The following is a 15,198-nucleotide window of genomic DNA, read 5'->3' as shown; positions in this document are numbered from 1 at the left end:
TGAGTGGGTTAAGTATCAGCCTTTGGCTCAGGTCATGATCCCAGGGTCCTGGGATCGAGTCCCACCTTGGGCTCCTGGCTCAGAGGGGAGTCTGCTTCTCCCTCTGCCTGCTGCTCCCCCTGCTTGTGCTCTCTCTCTCTCTGACAAATAAATAAAATCTTAAACCAAAAAAAGAAAAAAAGAAAGAAAATTAGAGTTTGTTTAACAAAAGGAGCCCAGATTGGGAAGGAAGGGGGAGGGGGGACTTCAAATCATATCTGATAAGGAACAATTAATTAAAGGAACCAGAGAGACTTCTCTGGAAAAGCTTCAGGGGTCCTGACCACTGCCTGTGAACTATCTAAACTGTTTTCCCGAAGGTGAGGGAGTAGATTTATTCTGTGTCACTCCAGAGGGAAGCACTGAGATAGAAAGGTAGGAAAGACAGAGAGACCACATGACATAAGGAAGACCTTTCTGACAGTTTGGGTTGTCTATTTGTGGAATGAGCGGCCTTGCTCAGTAGTGAGCTCCCCATCACTAGTAGTGTGCAAACAGGGGCCATGTAGTGACTTGATGAGAATATTGAAGATACTCAAGCATCAGGTTGGAGGTGGAAATAGATGGCTTTTAAAATCACTTTGGATACTCCAGTTCTAAGTCTCCATAAACAAACACAAACGCATGGAGGGTTGATACATTTGCCACTTACCAGGGACGGGGCGGGCAGGGGGGGAACAGGTCCCGGATAATTGCACTTGCTCTCCTGACAGAATGAGAACGGTAGTGATTTCACATATCCTACAGTCAAGGGAGCCTCCAACAGTCTCCTATCTCTCTCACTCTGCCTCCATCTCATTGTTTTCCAATTATGCCTCCAGAAAACCCCAAGGCCTTCTCTCTCTCTTTCTTTTAAAGATTTTGTTTATTTATTTATTTGACAGAGAGACAGCGAGAGCAGGAACACAAGCAGGGGCAGTGGGAGAGGGAGAAGCAGGCTTCCTGCCGAGCAGGGAGCCCGATGCGGGGCTCGATCCCAGGACCCTGGGACCAGGACCTGCGCCGAAGACAGACGCTTAACGACTGAGCCACCCAGGTGCCCCCCCCACCAAGACCTTCTCTTAAGCTCAGGGGATAGAGAAGTGGAATGAGTAAAGCAGAGCATTCTTTAGCAGGCGGCTTGAGGATGTGGCACCAAGGGACGGTGAATCATTTTTGTTCTAACCGCTTTGCCCTCAGTCTGCTAAGAGACTTCCAGGCCTAAGATGTGCTACCCAGGGACACCTCTGTTTATGGTTCCACCAGGCATCCTCTGCCCACTTGGAGAGTGTCTGGTTCTCCAGGTGCCAGACTTTCAGACTTTGGGACGGAAAGCACACACACCAGTGTGGACATTTTTAGATCAAATCCATGAGGAAATGCTGTTGGCTCTACCTCTCACACACTCTCTACCCGGCAGCAAGGGTGGTTTTTTGTTTTTTGTCTTTTTAAGATTTATTTATTTATTTGAGAGAGAGAGAGAGAGAGCGGGGGGAGGAGCAGAAGGAGAGAATCTTCAAGCAGACTCCCTGGAGAGCGTGGAGCCTGATGTGGGGCCTGATCTCATGACCTATGAGATGACGACCTGAGCCAAAACAAAGAGTCAGATGCTTAACTGACTGAGCCATCCAGGCAACCCTGGGGGTGATTTTTAAAAAAGTAAATCACGGGACACTTGGGTGGCTCAGTCGGTTAAGCGTCTGCCTTCAGCTCAGATCATGATCCCAGAGTCCTGGGATCGAGGCCCACCTCAGGCTCCTTGCTCAGTGGGGAGTCTGCTCCTCCCTCTCCTTCTGTGTATGCCCCCCAAATAAATAAATAAATCTTAAAAAAAACAACAACTCAGAAGAGCCTAAGTGCATCCCATGTGTCCTGTTCCCTGAGAATCTTCCTCAGTCCATCTTTTACCAGCTTACATTCTCTGGGGAGACAGAATTATGCCCCCCAAAGGTGTCCATGTCCTAATGCCCAAATCCAAGCACCTGATGCCTCACTTTGCACAGCTGAGACAGCTCTGGGACCAGTGCTAACCACCCATCTTGGCGGGTTGGGGTGCTCCTGGATTTGCGCCCCGCCCCCCATCCCAGGGCAGGTCTGCAGAAGGCACAGAATGACTGCAGAGCTCCCCAGGGCTAGGGGTGGGGTGGGGTGGGGGACTGAGCCAGGGGTGCAGGACATCAGGTCCCTAGGCGGGGGGTGGGGGAACCTCCAAGGGGTCCCGGCCCTCGGCCCGAGCGCACTGAGCAGCGCGTCTCCTTGTCAGCCGGCACTGGCCTTCCTGCCTCGGCAGCTGTGGGAGGATGGCAGCAGTGCTGATCGGGAAGCGCAGCCAATTCCCCGACTCCAGCTTCATTTAGCCGCCCTGGAGTCTCCAAGCCACGTCCTTACTGCCCCTTGGTGGACAGCTCGGTGCAGGGTCCCCCTGTGATGGAGAAAAGTCCCCGTCCCAAGTCAGAATACCGCCCTCTGCTGGCCGTCTCGGGAAGCGGCTCACATCCCGCCGGATAGTTTTAATGTGGGGGGGGGGGGTGGACCCTCCAAGGTAAGGTAACTGTAGCCTCCCGTGGCATTCATTTGCCACACCACCTCTCTCCAGTTCTCTTGTTCTACACTCCCAGGATGGGGGCGCCCAGCAGCAAGCCTGGTGCCTAAACACACATCCCCCCAGCCCTTGGGGATGGCATCCCAGTTTCCACAGTGATCCTCAGGATCTTCCCCCAGCACTTGGCTTCAGTGAGTCATGGAAAGTGAGGCAGGCAGGAGCCAAACAGTGGAAACCCTCCCGGGCTGCGGTGAGGGCTGTGATTGCTCTCGGGACAGCAGAAGCGTAGAGGGGTTAAGCTGGGGGAGTCATGACCCACATTCATGTTTTAGAAAGTATGGGGAAATGAGCACTGTCAACATTGCTGAGAGAATTGAAAATTGGTACAATTTCTGTGGAAGGAAGTTTTGCAATGTCTTTCAAAATGACTAACATGTGTAGCTTTGAACCAACAATTCCATCTCTAGGATTTGAAGCTACAGATGCTCTTGCATATGTGGAAAATGTCTTACATAAAAAGCCGGTCATTGCAGTGTTGATTGTAATAATCAAATGACAGCCCGATGACCGTCATTGCAGGAATGATTAATATAGTCTGTCATTTCAAAGGAATACTCTTATCATAAAAAAACAAACAAAACCAACCCCCCCAAAAAACTGAGGAAGCTATATCTCAATACAGAATGGTATCTAAAATATTTTGCTGAGTGGGAGAAGCAAGGTTAATAACAGTGGATATGCTGCACTATCATAAATATAAAGATGTGGGGGAGATAAACATTCATTTTTATGATGCTAAATGACCATTGCAGTTTCAAACTCCCCAGGGTTGGTGGGAGCCCCCACGGAGACTGCATTATACCCTAGTTTCCCTCCACAGTCCACTTCCTTCCCTTCCCTAGATCCTGATCCCAAGACTGCTCCCCCAATAAATACTAACCTCTGTCTCAGAGTGTGCTTCCCAGGGAGCCCAACCTGCAACAGCACAAATTGAATTTTACGGGAAGTCACCAGTTTTCCAGAGTGGTTCTGCTATTTTATACTCCCACCAGCAGTAAATAAAATTTCAGTTGCTTCCCGTCTTTGTCAATACAGATGTGTGTCCCTTTCATTCTTAATTTGCCTCTCCATGATGGCTGAGCGCCTTCTCAAGAGCTTGTTGGCCAACCTGTCAAATGCCTGAATACAAATAAAACGTTAAAAAGGAAAAAGGAAAAGAGAGGACTCTGGCTGCTGTGTGGAAGGGACAAGAGTGAAAATAGGTGGTCTCATCAGTATGTAGTACAGCGTCCTAGAGAGAGATGATGGTGGCTGGACACGTCATAGCTGCGGAGATGGAGGGGGCGCCTGGGTGGCTCAGTCAGTTAAGCGTCTGCCTTTGGCTCAGGTCATGATCTCGGGGTCCTGGGATGGAGTCCCTCATCGGGCTTCTTGTTCAGCAGGGAGCCTGCTTCTCCCTCAGCCTGCCACTCCCCCTGCCTGTGTTCTCTCTCACAAATAAATAAAATCTTAAAAAAAAAAAACAAAGAAAATTGTGAATCAAAGGATATATTGAACTTCATCAAAATCAAAAACCTTGGTACATCAAAGGACACGATCAAAAGAATGAAAAGACAGCCCACAGAATGAGAGAAAACTCTGAAGAAAATATAGGTGTAAATCTTTGTGACTTTTGAATAGATACCAGTTTCTTAGTTTTGACACCAAAAGGACAAACAACCAAAGAAAATACACACATGGTGGACATCACCAAAATTAAGAACTTCCACGTGTCAAAGGACAGCATTGAGAAAATGAAATGACAACCCACAGAATGACAGAAATGTTTGTAAATCACATATTTGATAAGGGTCTGGTATCCAGAATATATAAAGAACTTTCATAACTCAACAATAAGAAGGCAACCCACTTTAAAAATTGGGCAAGGGATTTGAATGAACATTTCTCCAGAAGAGATATACAAATGCCAATAAATACACGCTCAACCTCATTAATCATTTGGAAAATGGAAATCACAACTGAATTGAGATACCTCTTCATACTCAGTAGGATTTCTATACTGAAAGAAGAAAGAAAGAAAGAAAGAAAGAAAGAGAGAGGAAGGAAGAACAGGAGGGAGGGATGACAGTGAGCATGTGAAGAAGCTAGAAGCTTCCTACACTGCTGGGGCGAATGTAAAATGGTGAAGTTACTATAATACAGTGGCAGTTTTTCAAAAAGTTATACACAGAATTATCAAATGGCTCAGCAATTCGAATCCTATGCACATACTCAAGGGAATTGAAGGCAGGTATTCAAACAAAAACGTACACAAGAATGTACATAGCAGCATTATTCATAATCAGCCTCCAAGTAGAAACAGCCCAAATGTCCATCAGTGGATGAATGCATAGATAAAATGGGATATATACATACAGGGAAATATTTGGCCATAAAAAAGAATAAGGACTGACATATACTAAAACACAGATGAACCTTGAAAACATTATGCTAAGTGGAGGAAACCAGTCTGAAAGAAGCACAGATTGTATGGTTCCATTCATATGAAACGTCCAGTGTAGGCAAATCCACAGAGACGGAAAACACATTAGTGGTCGCCAAGGCATGGGGAAGGGGGGGAAGGTGTGGGGGGGAGGGGGAGTGAGTGCTAATGGGTATGGTGTCTTTTTTGGGGTGATAAAAATGTTCTAGAATTAATGGTGATGATTGCCTAAATTTTTTTTGAGAGAGAGAGAGAAACTGTGTGCATGCAGGAACACGTAGGGAAAGAGGGAGAGGGAGAGAGAATCTTTTTTTTTATTGTTATGTTAATCACCATATATTACATCATTAGTTTTTGGTGCAGTGTTCCACGATTCATTGTTTGTTCATAACACCCAGTGCTCCACGCAGAACGTGCCCTCCTCAATACCCATCACCAGGCTGACCCATCCCCCTACCCCCCTCCCCTCTAGAACCCTCAGTTTGTTTTTCAGAGTCCATCATCTCTCATGGTTCGTCTCCCCCTCTGACATACTCCCCTTTTCTTCCTCTCCTGTTATCTTCTTCTTTTTCTTTTTTCTTAAAATATGTTGCGTTATTTGTTTCAGAAGTACAGAACTGTGATTCAACAGTCTTGCACAATTCACAGCGCTCACCGTAGCACATACCCTCCCCAATGTCTATCACCCAGCCACCCCATCCCTCCCACCCCCAACCACTCCAGTAACACTCAGTTTCTTTCCTGAGATTAAGAATTCCTCATATCAGTGAGGTCATGTGATACATGTCTTTCTCTGATTGACTTATTTCACTCAGCATAACACCCTCCAGTTCCATCCACGTCGTTGCAAATGGCAAGATCTCATTCCTTTTGATGGCTGCATAATATTCCGTCGTGTATATATACCACATCTTCTTTATCCATTCATCTGTCGATGGACATCTTGGCTCTTTCCACAGTTTGGCTATGGTGGACATTGCTGCTATAAACATTGGGGTACACGTACCCCTTCGGGTCCCTACATTTGTATCTTTGTGGTAAATACCCAGTAGTGCAATTGCTGGATCGAACGGTAGCTCTAATTTCAACTGTTTCAGGAACCTCCATACTGTTTTCCAGAGGGGTTGAGGGGGAGAGAGAATCTTAAGCAGGCTCTATGCCCTGCATCATCTCAACACCCTGAGATCATGACCTGAGCTGAAATCAAGAGTTGGACGCTTAACCGACTGAGCCACCCAGGCGCCCCCTGCCCTTTTTAGAGAGTGCACAACTTTTAGAATATACTAAAAACTACTAAATCTGTACACTTAATAATGGTGAATTTTATGGTTGGTAAATTTCATCTCCATAAAAAATGTGTGCAGAGAAATATAAATTAAAAAACATAAACAAAAAAACCTGATAGAACTGTATGCCAACAAGAATGAATTTTCCTGTGTGTAGATTTTAAAATAAATTTCAAATATGACGAAATTTTAGGTTTCTTGAGGGTAGAGCCTATATCTGAATCAAATTTGTACCTCCTCAGAGAGTCTGGTATGTTGCCTTATGGTCAGTAGTTGTGTATTAAAGAAAATGATGGGGGCGCCTGGGGGGGTCCGTCGGTTAAGTGTCTGCCATCTGCTCAGGTCATGATCCCAGGGTCCCAGGGTCTGTAACCAGCGCCCTGCTCAGTGGGAAATCTGTTTCTCTCTCTCCCTCTGCCCCTTCCGCCGCTCATGCTATCAGCTCTCTATCAAATAAATAAATAAATAAATAAATAAATAAATAAATAAATAAAGTAAATGATAATTAGGGGTGCCTGGGTGGCTCAGTTGGGTTATGCGGGTTATGCATCCAACTTTTTTTTTTTAAGATTTTATTTATTTATTTGAGAGAGGGAGAAAGAGAGCACCTGAGAGGGGGGAGGGTCAGAGGAAGAAGCAGACTCCCCGCCGAGCAGGGAGCCTGATGTGGGACTCAATCCCGGGACTCCAGGATCATGACCTGAGCTGAAGGCAGTAGCTCAACCAACTGAGCCACCCAGGCGCCCTACATCCAACTCTTGATCTCAGCTCAGGTCTTGTTCAAGCCCCAGGTTGGGCTACTTAACAAAACAAAACAAACAAAAACAAAACAAAAAACCATTTAAAGTAAATGATTAAACCGAAATTATTTTTTGGCGGCAAGCATTAGCACCTTTAGGGCAATTGCTCTTTCATTCCCCATAGTCCAATGCTGACAAGAGGTTCCCATTTCTCAACGACTGACAAGCTTTCAGTTCTACAGAGCACACAGTGACCCAGGAAGACACTTCCCGAGCTACTGCCAACTGCTAAGCTAGGTCAGTGTGCCCCGTGACTTCCAGAGAAACAAACCCTCAGTCTGACCTGACGAACCATCCACCACCTCTCTTCCGTCCATTCTGACTCAATTTCCTGTACCTCCTCCCCAGAGTTTCTACACTGGTGTGTATACACCTTCAAGAAATAACCTTTCACTGGGGTCACTGAGATTTGCAGGTGTATCCTTCTCACTAAAGCCATGGAGCAAATCAATGGCACACACGTTCCAGGTGGAGTTTATTCCCTAGAGTGTGTGACCGGGTGGTGGGGAGTGGGGCGGGGGCGGGGGCGGGGCGTGATGCATTAGCTTTTGAATCAAAACACTTGAATTCAAGGGGATACTATGACTTTCCAAATCTGTGATGAGGAAAAAACGAGTTCATATTTGTGGAGATTTTATAAAGTATTCTACAAAAATAATTTACTGTAATTAGTTCTGAACTCTGTGTGTCCCTCCACAGGATCGCCAGCCCATCCAGACCCTGCATTCCCTAGGACTTAGATCTGCCTCTTCCTGGCATCCCTGCCCCAGCAATTCCTACTGTGTTGCCCTAAATTTGGCGTCTGTTAGGGCTAGAGGCTTCCCAAGTCACCACCCTGCCTTGCCTTTGGCTTTTTCCTGGAAGGGAATAGGAAGGACACAGGCACTGGAGCCAAATCGATGTGGAGCTGAATCCTGGTTTTGCTTCTCGCCATCTGGGGATGAGGCTTTTCCTTTCAGCGTTAATGTCCTCAGCTGTAAAATGGGCACAATAAAGCTGCCCTGAAAACATGAGGAGCAATGTATGTTAGACACCTGGCAAAACAAATGATCAGTTAAATCCCCCCGCCGCACTGGTGCCAGATCAATCTCCCCCCAAAAACAGGTTGGGCTCAAAATCCACCTGCGGCTGCTCACCGACCGGAAGTGAAGTACAAACGCCTCGCTTGGGAAGGACGGATCTCAAGGAGAAATCCAAGAGACCGCCCATCACGCGGGGATGGCTAAAGCATCAAGACAGGCTGGAGGCAGCAACCTGATCTCGCAGAGAGAGATTCAGACCTTGGAAGAAAAAGCAAAATAAGGGGAGAAAAGGAGGCAGAACGATGGCCCAGTGTGCATTCCTTTGGCAAGTAGAGTGAGGAAAGCGGAGCGCGCGGAGGCATTCTGAAAAAATGAAGTCGCTGCACGGTACACCGCGTTGCCCTGGCAACAGACTCCGCCTCCACCGCCGGCGTGGGTCCTAGGGGATCGGCGCTCGCGCGTAGTCAGGTTCGCTCCGGCTTCCTCGCAGATTTGGGGAGACTTGGGGGAGGGGTTTGTGCCGCGGACCTGCTCCGCCCCTCTCCCCGTCCGCGCTGTGCTGCTGACGGTAAATCCTGGAATTGCACGTACGTTCGTGAGGTCAGGCCTCTTCTGTCTGTCGTTTTGCTGCTTGGAAGGCAAAAGACCCCTCCTCGAGGGTCCTGCGTGGATCGGCCTGGCGTTGGCCCGGCGTCCTGCAATCGCTGGGTCTGGGTTGCCATCTCCTTCCTCGGAAGGACTCGGGAGCGGGACAGGTGCATGGAGACATTCCAGCCCCCTCATCCTGGGAGACAGGCAGTGGGACGCAGGGGAACTCTGCATGGGAATCCGAAGACCAAGACATCCCCGTCGTGCCCTGCAGGGTCTGGGTTTCAGGCACCATTTCAGCCCCTCTGAGCCTGTAAAATAGGCCTGATAAGTCGCTGTCAATCCATTTTTCACTGATTCTGTGGTTTCCTGAGTGGCTTCCCTGGGGAGTGGAATAGGGGCAGGCGTCCACAACTATACCGTGGTTCTTAAACACAAAAAGAAGACTTCTATGAAATCAGCAGGTACAAATTTGAATCCACGAAGGCACACAGAAAAAATTCCTCAGATTGTCACCTTTCCACCCAGATCACAAATTCCTCTTCATGAAGCACACCATGGTCACTCTTAAGTGAAATCCACCCCTCCCGTCCCTGCATTTGGGTGGCACTCAGCTGCCCACATGGGACTTGAGCGAGTTATTGGTCTTCACCTTGCCTGAAAGATACCTACTTCATGAGGGTTTTCTCCCCACCACTCATGTTTCTTTTCATGTGGCGGGAGCTTTTTAGCATTACACGCCTGACCTTCCTCAGTCAGTTCACTTACTCTGTTTCAGGGAAGTTGGGATAACTTATTTGCCTGGAAAGTTTGGAAGGAGAAACCAGGCGTCTCCTCCCGCCCCGGTCCCTTCCGCTTTGCTTGAGAAGCCAGTTCCTTCCCTTGGAATATGTTCCCTGCAATTCCATGAGCAGGGTTCCGCGCTGCAGGCCTGCCCCAACCAGCAAAGGAGCAACTGGGCAGTAAGGTTTTAAATTCTGGGCTTCTATATCAACAATCCCATGGTGGCTCTCATACCAAGCTGTGGGGTCGTTTTGATTGTCTATGTGTTGACTCAGTTTGTCCCGTGTCCTCATTCAGAACTCAGATGGGGAAGAGGGTTCTGTTTATTGGCCCCGTGGTAGATTGTGTTATTGTTCCAAATATTCAGTTCTTCCCTATGAGAAGATTATTTCCTCCACCTCTAACAAAGCCAGACTTGATCATTTACTTAATATGGCTAACAGACCGTGTGAGTAGAAGTGACAAGTGCCACTTCCCAGTAGAAGTTTTTTTTTTTTAAGATTTTATTTATTTATTTGAGAGAGAGAGAGCACGAGAGGGAACAGGGTCAGAGGGAGAAGCAGACTCCCTGCTGAGCAGGGAGCCCGATGTGGAACTCAATCCCTGGACTCCAGGATCATGACCTGAGCCGAAGGCAGTCGCTTAACCAACTGAGCCACCCAGGCGCCCCCCAGTAGAAGTTTTAAGAGCTAATGCTCTTCCACCATTGTTCTTCATTCTTCTCTGCCTTGTTTGTCCCAGACAGGAGCTGCTCTGCCAACTCAGGACATGTGAGCATCACTGGAGTTGATGCTAGAATAACAGGTAAAGTGAGCAAGAAATCAACCTTCCCTTTTATTTTTTATTTTTTTGGTAGGCTCCTGAGATTTGGGGGTGGTTGTTGTAACGTCATCGTGAATATTGACCTGTACAAAAATTGGTACCTGGAAGTAAGCACAAAATTTTAAAAATAGTGGCATTGGCATTTGGCATTGGCATGGTCCGGGTGGTGGACCATGAGGGCACTGTCATTCAAGGTGGGGAAAGTGGCAGTCCATCTAGTGCAATGGCAAAACCTTTGTTAAAATGATCCTCTGAGATAACTTGGTAGGAAGATAATTTAGCTAATAAGGTTTTGGCTTTGGGTAAAGCAATGGGAAAATGGAATTTTGGGTGCATGAGGTAATGTCTATTGGGTGCACTTGAGACAAAAAAAGTCATAAAGCCAACTACATATTTTAGGAAGCTGTAGCTCCAAAAGAACCATTAATCTAAACTCAAAGAAACGGGGACTATTTCCATACTTGAAATAACCTTTGGATCTCCCAACATTTTACAGGCAGGAAGCAAGCTGAGAAAGCAGCTCAGCTTTCATGGGGAACATATGGCCCAAGGTCTATTTCAGATACGGCCACTGGGTATGATGGTGTAGATTGAGCCTCCCAAACAGTGGACCCGCGAGCCACACGGAGTCACTTCCAGGGACAGAACCCAGTCACTTCCCCCAGTCCCAGGTAGGCAGCCTTCCATCTTTCCCCTACTTTAGAATGTTTATTATGGTTAACCTTTCCTGTTCTACTCTTTTATGTTGGTAAATATCGGCGAGGGGAGGGTCTGAAAGTCAAGGACTTTCTCCCAATCCCAGGTAGGGAACTTTTACAAGGTATGCCCAGGGGGATTTTAGAGGTGCTTATGAAAATATATGGTAATTAAGTTAAAAGGCATCTTCTTTACCATTACATCAGCAACGTTAGCAACTTCAGGGCAAATATTCTCCCATTCTAACGGGGCCAGTGCTGACAAGAGGCTCGTATTTCTCAGTGATTGACAGGTCTTCAGTGACAATGAGCACATGTCTACCTTGACAACCATTTTCTGAGATGTTGCCAACTGCCATCTGGGTCAGTGTGTTCCATGCCTTCCAGAGAAACAAGCCTTCCATTCTGACCCAACCGCAACTTCTTCTGCACATTTTAATCCAACTTCCTCTGCTCCGCTTTCCAGCTGCAGCTGAATTTCTCAACACACACATACAAACACAGACACATGCCCCTGCTCCATCCCTTGACAGCTTCCCAGACCAAAATGTTCCCTTCTTGCTGGAGGTCGGCTCTGTGGTAAACCTCAACCTAGCTGACAGCCCAAGTTTAGATCAATCTCTTGCTAAAGATTTAAGAATTCTTCTTCACAGTTTGAACCCATCTTTATTTCACCCAAAGTCCTGAGTCTCACTCTGAGTCAGAAGGAGAAGCACCAAGATATGCAAAGGCTGCCCCCTCTATATGGAAGGGCTGGGAGAAAAATGTCCAATCACAACAGGCTTGACCAACAGAAGGCAGAACCTGTTCTTTGGAACCATATCAAATTGGCCTCTTCCATTTCAAAGGGTGGCCATTCAGGTATTTACAGGTGACAGTTATGACCCCCTAAGTATCCTCTTCTTCAAGTTAAATATCCCCATGGTTTTCATGTATCTTTATATATTTTTTAAGATTTTATTTATTTATTTGAGAGAGAGAGAGAGCATGAGCAGGGGGAGGGGCACAGGGAGAAGGAGAGAGAGAATCTTAAGCAGACTCCATGCTGAGTGAGGAGCCCCACTCAGGGCTCGATCTCACGACCCTGAGATCATGACCTGAGCCCAAACCAAGAGTCGGATGCTTAACCGACTGAGCCACCCAGGTGCCCCTTCATGTGTCTTTAAAAGGGAGAAAGAGATAAGTGTTTCATAAATGTAATAATGCCACGTACACATAAGTTATTGCATTGCCTGGACTCAAAATTCAATCTCCATCATGGGCACTCTTCTCTGAACACATCCACATCCATTTCACACCAGAAAATACCCCCAGCTATAAGCAAGGCTTCACATCCCGAATTATTCACCACGCCATTATTTGTAATGGCAAAAATAATCCAAAAATTACCATCAGTGTTTGTGTGTTTACAGCCTGGGAAGGTATAGCTGCACACAATATTATGCTGCAGTTTAAAATTGTGTTTATCAAGCCAAGAGAAGTGAAAACATATGTCCACACAAAAAACGTGTACCAGGTGTTCATTCCAGCATTATTTGTCACAACCAAAAGGTAGAAACAAGCCATCAATGGATGAATGGATGAACTGATGTGGTATATTCATACAGAATATTACTAGAACATAGAATCTTATTCAGCCCTAAAAAGAAACAATCTACTGATATGTGCTACGATATGGGTGAACCTTGAAAAAATGATGGTAAGTGAAAGAAGCCAGACACCTGTTGTATGATTCCATTTATAAGAAATGTCTCCAAAATTGGGCGCCTGGGTGGCTCAGTCATTAAGCGTCTGCCTTCGGCTCAGGTCATGATCCCGGGATCCTGGGATCGAGCCCCGCATTGGGCTCCTTGCTCCACGGGAAGCCCGCTTCTCCCTCTCCCTCTCCCCCCTGCTTGTGTTCCCTCTCTCACTGTGTCTCTCTCTGTCAAAAAATAAATAAAATCTTAAAAAAACAAAAGAAAGAAATGTCCCAAATAAGCAGATCCACAGAGACAGACAGTAGCTTAGTGGTTATCAGAGGTTGAGGGCAGGGAGGAATGGGGAGTGACTGCGAACAGGTATGAGGTTTCTTTTTGGGGTGATAAAAATGTTCTAACATTGATTATGATTGTGATTCCAAAGCTTTGCGAGTATACTAAAAGCCATTGAATTGTACTATTTCGAGGGATGAATTATATGGCATGTGAATTATAACTCAATGCTGCTGTTTACTGGGGCGCCTCAATGGCTCAGCCAGTTAAGCGTCTGCCTTCGGCCAGGTCATGATCTCAGGGTCCTGGGATCAAGCCCCGAGTCGGGCTCCCTGCTCTGCAGAGAGTCTGCTTCTCCCTCTCCCTCTGCAGCTCCCCCTGCTCCTGCTTTCTCTCTCTTTCAAATAAATAAATAAAATTTAAAAAAAAAAACATGTTAACTGAATAGTTTTCAACTATTAGATTTGGATCTTTCCAAACCTCCTTGTTAAAAGTCACCTTAGCTATTACATGCCACTGTTTTAACTGCTGAGATACATCTGGATTCAGATTCCCCGCCCTGCAGAGTTGCTCACCTGGCCGAGTGGTGTTCTTTTCAGACTGGTTAGTGGATCACTCAAATGTCCACCCAAGAAGGGCCAACTGTCAATGCTGGCCTTGGCACTGGCTCTGAAGGTCAACATAACAAGGTCCTGGCCCCCCAGGGGCTCACGATCAGAAGCCTGAGTAGTGCATTTGCATGATGAGTGCTCTTCTGGGGCTACAACCTGCCCGGTGTCTGACTGCGTCCTCCACCTCCTGAACCACTCCAGGCTTCTCCATATTTGGACTGATGCTCTTGTCCTGAGAGAGAGGAACAGCTTTCCCCTTCCTTCCCATTCTCTGCAGGTCTACCTGTGAAAGATGGGGAACACGTCGCAGAAGCAGTGTGTCCGAGGAAGGAAAGGAATTCACAAGGTTGCCTCGGGAGAAAAGGTAATTGGGGCAGAGGGAAGGCTTGGGCGAAGCCATGGCATCTGACACATTTGGGGAACTAGAGGCAGTTCAGGGTGGACCTCAGTCTATTCCCATCACTGCTCTTGCTCTCCTCTTTATTTCAGGGTCCGTGTGTCGCCCAGCCTCTTGTCTTCTCCGTTCGTCGCCAGCCCTGCCCTGTGCACTTGATTACAATCTGTAGCTTCCCTGGCCTGGCCTTCAGTGTTCTCCGAGAACCCGGTTCCTACTTTTCCTCTGGCTCATCCTAGTCCTGGACACTTTGGATAACCTCCCTGACCGGCCATCTTTGCCCCTTGGGACTACAAGCCCAGTCCTCAACAGAGACAACCAGACGGATGCTAACCAGGACATCTGGGGATGGGCTGTAGGGCTCCGTCCTGCTGTCCAAGTGCTCTCACTGGTGTCTTAAAGATGAAGAAGCCCTGGTTTTCAAGCGTGTGTGCCCAAATCTGGGAGTAAGTGTGGAGCCAACGTGGCAGGAGGCATTGAGCATCCTGACAGGCTGGAACAAAGGACCAAATCTAAGGAGATGAAATATCTGGACCTCGGGGTATAAAACCATGCCCAATGCCGGGAAAGGAGAAGCATGGCACAGCAGAATATCATATGAGAAAAGACTTGGGGTTTTAGAAAGGAAAAAGCTCTCGTTGCGTTAATAATCTGTGTTTTTCAAGGAAGCGCATGGACTCCAGACTGCATTAATAAAGATCTGGTGTCCAGACAAAAGGAGGTGAGAGTCCTGTTGTATTCCTGTCAGACCACACGTGAACTATAGTGTCTGGTTCTGGAAGTTACACTGTGGGAGACAGAGACAAACTTGAACAATGGTTCTTAACCCTGGCTGGACATTATAATCACCTGGGAACTTTCAAGCCCCTTGATGCCCAGGCCAAGGAGAATCTTGGGGAGGGGGACCTACACATCAGTATGTTTTAAACAAAAAAAAAATTTTTTTTGGCTTACAGGAGAGTTGCAAAAATAATACAGAAAATTCCCATATACCGTTCACCCAGCTTCCCCTTATGTTAACGTCTGATATAACCACAGCCCAATGAGCAAAACTAAGAAATCAATGCTGGCACAATGCTATTCACTGGATGATGGACCTTATTCCAGTTTCACCCATCCTTCCACTATTGCCTTTTCTTCTGTTCCAGGATCCTACCTGGGACCCCACTTGGCATTTAATTG

The 15,198-nt window shown here is 46.9% G+C and overlaps 1 long non-coding RNA gene across 2 annotated transcripts; it reads left to right on the top strand.

Annotated features, from left to right (window-relative positions):
• The first annotated feature begins 9,077 nt into the window (after nt 1–9,077).
• LOC113933272 lies at nt 9,078–14,885 on the top strand. Of its 2 annotated transcripts, XR_004819386.1 has the most exons (4): nt 9,078–9,202; nt 10,263–10,325; nt 13,900–13,986; nt 14,112–14,885. It is a non-coding gene; the product is annotated as an uncharacterized LOC113933272 (long non-coding RNA). The 2 variants fall into 2 exon arrangements; XR_003523310.1 differs by lacking the exons at nt 9,078–9,202; nt 10,263–10,325 and adding an exon at nt 10,906–11,014.
• Nucleotides 14,886–15,198: the final 313 nt, after the last annotated feature.

Source organism: Zalophus californianus, chromosome 10, assembly GCF_009762305.2.
Source record: "Zalophus californianus isolate mZalCal1 chromosome 10, mZalCal1.pri.v2, whole genome shotgun sequence".
Lineage (NCBI taxonomy): Eukaryota > Metazoa > Chordata > Mammalia > Carnivora > Otariidae > Zalophus > Zalophus californianus.
This window is presented reverse-complemented; position numbering and strand designations above follow the sequence as displayed.